Raw genomic sequence first — 4,615 nt, 5'->3', positions numbered from 1 at the left:
TGTTTGATAAAATAAGATTTTGATCAACTCTTCAGCTGCAACATTAAAGTGATGCTTATACACCAATGCTTTTGTGATTGTAATACAACATAGATTATTCTGAAATGGTCCATTATGCATATTGAGAAGTTTTCCTTCTTGGTACTTTGAATATATGTTGAAGCTAATGTAGTTAAACTTTTGAATGCATTTACTTTCAGCAGGGTATTTCTACTAAGTGGCATTACTACTTTTACTTTTTTTGTTAATTGGTGCCAAGATAGACGAAACCAAACAGACTAAACAAAACAGACAACAATATATTTATTGTTATGAATATGCAAACTAGTTGTTACTAAGGGCGGTTAATAAGCAGGGCGCACACGTGTGTGTTTGTATGAGTTTGTGTATATTCGTAACTGATAAACAAAGAGAAAGGGAGGACTGAGCACATAACAATAATCTTTAATAAACATTACCGTAATAATAATTATGATAACGATCAGTATCCAAATCCACTGGAGGTGTTCCAGTATCTCACACAATCCCTTGTTTTTCACACTTTTTGGCGTGTTTCTGTCGGTATTAAACAAACATGATTTACATGTTATTAAGAGAACTTTAGAGGTGCTGGTAGGCAGATGTTAATATTTTAATACCTAGTGATAATTAGCGATAGTTCCCAAAAAAAAGGAAAAAAAAAAAAATCTTTGATTTAGCTCCTCGCTTGTACGCCGAGGCTTCAAGGGGCCTTTTGGATCAACCACACGGCAAAGAGGTTCTGCTGTTGTTACACAACGAGAGCAGTTACCGCGCTCAGTCCTGCACCTTGTGATGCTGAAGCAGAGGCTGGAGAGACGGTCTGTAGCTCTCAGCCCACCACAGAGGGGGTGGGCGATGCTGCCGAAGACGGAGTTCACTTCAGTCCTCAGCCTCCCCTCTGCTGCTGCCTCCAGGCTGTCCAGAGCTTTTTTACACCGGTTTGTTTATCCTGCCCGCCTCCCCCGCTGCGGCGCTGCCTCCCAGAGCCCACAACACCGAACACAACGGAGGCTGCCGGTACACTGGGGCCTGCTGCGAGAGGAGAGGGTGGAGAGAACGCCAGTCAAATAACAGCAAGAGATGTGGAGCGGTGTGCTTAATTATCCGTCCACATGTCCAGAAGCTCCCACGTCTGTCAAAAAGAAACCGGGATTTTGTCGAAAAATGTGCCTCGACAGCGAAACATGAACCAAAATATGACTACGGTTGAATTATGCACAGCTTGTATTGACTGTTTAAACTATACATGCTGCTCTACAGGTGCATTCCTCCAGAAGAAATATGTATATTTCATAACAAAGCAGCCAGCAGAACCCTCTGACCTTTTGAAGCAGACGTTTTACGGCATCTATTGTGCGACGTGCTTTTTTTAATTAATGTGCATTAAGTTTTAGAAGTGCATGAAATTCAGATGTGCTCCGTCGCCGCTCGCTGTTAATAATGATGAATTATTGACCATCTGTACCAGAAGCGGTTTAGGCTCCACATCACTCTTGCGTGATTACATGTTGAATATTGATTACGCGAAGCCTTTTTAAATTGACGTTACAGATCAACTCAGCTTGGCAGGACTCAGGCTTAAGCTGGACTTGACTCAGAGATGATGTGCTGCGTTTACTGTACGGTGCATCGTTTTTTAACAGACAGAGAAAGTCTCAGGTGGGGGACATCCTTAAAAAAAAGTGGGTCATACGTGTTTCAGTCATCAACCTAAATAGTGTTTATGCGATGTCATTCATAATTTGAGTCATTAGCCGGTGCATCCATTTGTCCCCAGCCCACTGCTGCGTCTCCACCTCAAAGGACAGATAATAAGTCCGTAATTAAACCTGGCTGCAATGGAGGCTTTCTTTCTCTCTTCGGTGTCCACAGAGAGAAACAGAAATAGTAGCAGAACGAACGGCAGCTTTATGTCGTGCAGAAAAGAGCCTGGCATTAATACCGCCGGTCGTATTAAGAAGCAGCGACAGCGAGGCCTCGGTAACGTCCCTCTATGTGGACCAAACTCGCTCTCTAAGCGCCGGCTGACATGAAAGAGCCCTCTGATGTTCTCACCTGTGAGTTTGCCTTTTGTTCGTCCCGATCCATGCGCTGGTGTGCATCCAGTGATGCATTTGAGATCTGGTGCTGTCGGTGAATCAGATCGTGGAAAAAAAAGTCTGTTTTTAAGTGATTTTACAGCAACAACACATCATGTATTATTGTCATAAACTCCTGCAGCATTATATATTTCAACACTTCTCTTAGAACGTAATAATAACAATTGAACAATGATGCTCGAATAGTCCAAAATCCAAAGATATTCCATTTAGAACGGCAGAGAAAAGCAGTGAATCCTCACATTTCAGTCGGACAAACAACTCAGATACCTAATTGATTCTTGCGTATATATCTTCTCGGCTCTATTACGAGCCGCTTGCCAGAAGGCCAGCACAGTGTTGAGGCGGGCTGACCTGTCTGTGGCCCTTCAAACCCAGTCCGGCCTAACGGCCAATTAGCGGTTCAGAAGGCAGGTGAGTGTCGGCTCGTTGTTTTCGGCGACTGTCACGAGCAGCTGGATGATACCCGGGGCCTGTTGGAGAAACACTGGACTCCATGTGTTGTGACGTCCATCGGGGGGGTTCTGCCACCAACCAGGCACACCGAGAGCAACTGACTGACGTCGACTCTAATGACTTCATTTCTTAATTAGCACCAACGAGCGGATAAGGCGTCGAGACTTCAGAGCCGCTGACCGAGCGATAACTGTGACTGTAACATATTGCGAGGGGAGGGAGAACCATTCATAATTTTAACAGCCAATTTTTATTTTGGAAGGTGTAATGGACTGTAACGAGATTAAGTGAACCGGCTGTTTGTTTCAGTGGAACATCCTGTTTCTATAGCGAGCGCTGCTGGCACGGTTCCGCCGCCGTTAAACCGGCGTCGTTACAATCCACCGCTTTTTTTTTTTTTGTTAGACTTTGTGACAAAGCAAATATTGGCGAACATCTTTTATCTACGGCCCAAATGTCCCAGTTGGACCGTTATCTGTGTACCCTTTTAATTACAGCTGTTTTCTGACGGTCGCTTTGTGATTTAACGGTATTATATTGTTGCATCAGTTTGCGGTCCGAGGCTAACGTGATGCTAATTCTTGGCGACTGTTAATCGGTGTCGGGGGGGAAGCTGTTGATGCGTTTGTTGTTCTTTTTAAATTTACTGTCGAGTGCTACTGTGTTCCTCAAATACAACATTTTAGGAAACACGCATTTGCGTTCTTGCCGAGGGTCAGATGAGAAGATCAATGCCCACTCTTGTGTCTGTGCAGCCGGTTAGCTTAGCTTAGCTTAGCATGAAGACAATAGAAACGGGGAAACGGCTAAAGCCTGGCTCGTCCAAAAGTAGCCAAATCTGCCGAGCACCTAAAGCTCACTAATCTGATTGAATCTTAGAAAACTAAAGTAAACAAGGTCACTGCATAGCTGTGCATCTATTGCACCTGACGGCAGAAGAACTGCTCCCAGTCGGCCCATTACCCTCGACATGAGTAATAGTAGCGCAACACAGGAACATATTGGTGAGCTCAAATTGGACAATAAAAGGATGTCACTTGAAATCTGCGACTAGAAACAAGGAACCAAGCAATCACCGATACCACGAGTAGTTTGATTTCTAGTGTTCTAGAATCAGGCTGTTCAGGGCTCATTAAGTTAATGAGCGTATGATTATTTATGATGATTTATGACTGATTGCCCGTTCCTTGACAATGGCTGTTCAGCCAATGACAGGAGCCGTACGTTAATCCGATTCAAAACAAATCAAAAGACTTGAACGCCATAATATCTTCGCAATCTGACATTCACACAAAAGGTGGAGCTCTTTGTGAACGTAGTGGAAGTCACAAAACTTCATATCAGACGGCAAAATCCAAAACAAGTCATGCTTTCCACACAGAATCCCACCTTTAAAAACCAGGGGGGCGTGAATGTCACTGTGGATTATCTCTGAAGTTATTAATAAATTAAACATCTTTGTTTACGGTCACATTTCTCGGAGGAGATTAATGGAACTTTAATGACACCCGTGGAGAAATCGGATATTACGACAGTGACGGTTTTTACTTTTTTCAACAACGATCCATTGTGATATTCAGATATTTCAAACAATGCTAAAAGGAGTCGGTAGTAAATCATTGCTTATTACTTTCTAAAACTCTATTTTTGTTTTAACAACACCCTTCGGTAGGTTGAGACCTTTTAAATCACAAGCTAACACACTCAGCCATCGCAGGTCATTGAAAAGGGAGCGCCGGCCTCTTCCCCTCTGCATGCCAACGAGCTTATTGTAAGTCAGGTTTGTAAGTGAATCCATGGGTGGCTTGTTCCCTTAAAAGAACCATTTGAATTCAGAGCATCTCAAAGCATGGCTCTCGGCTATATTTACAGCTTGGATGGCGCTCAAATAAGATCCTTCAGGGCCGATGAAAAGGAGCAGAACGCAGCATGAAAAGCACACAAGGGAATGAGTCACTTATTGAGTTACATGCTTCCTACACATTTTCGATTGCAAAAAAAAAAGAAATGTGTGTTTCCAACGTTTGATTTTTGGGCTG

General features: G+C 43.4%; 1 long non-coding RNA gene across 1 annotated transcript; it reads right to left on the bottom strand.

Moving 5' to 3' along the window:
- Positions 1-553: 553 nt before the first annotated feature.
- LOC137876036 (uncharacterized) lies at positions 554-2,691 on the bottom strand. Its single transcript, XR_011103413.1, has 3 exons — positions 2,391-2,691; positions 2,077-2,148; positions 554-1,053 (listed from the first exon to the last, which is right to left on the bottom strand). It is a non-coding gene; the product is annotated as an uncharacterized lncRNA (long non-coding RNA).
- Positions 2,692-4,615: the final 1,924 nt, after the last annotated feature.

Source organism: Cebidichthys violaceus, unplaced genomic scaffold, assembly GCF_023349555.1.
Source record: "Cebidichthys violaceus isolate CVI_PGR_0920_01 unplaced genomic scaffold, fCebVio1.0.p SCAF_2, whole genome shotgun sequence".
Classification (NCBI taxonomy): domain Eukaryota; kingdom Metazoa; phylum Chordata; class Actinopteri; order Perciformes; family Stichaeidae; genus Cebidichthys; species Cebidichthys violaceus.
Note: the sequence above shows the minus strand (reverse complement) of the source record. Positions and strands in the feature narration are given on the sequence as shown.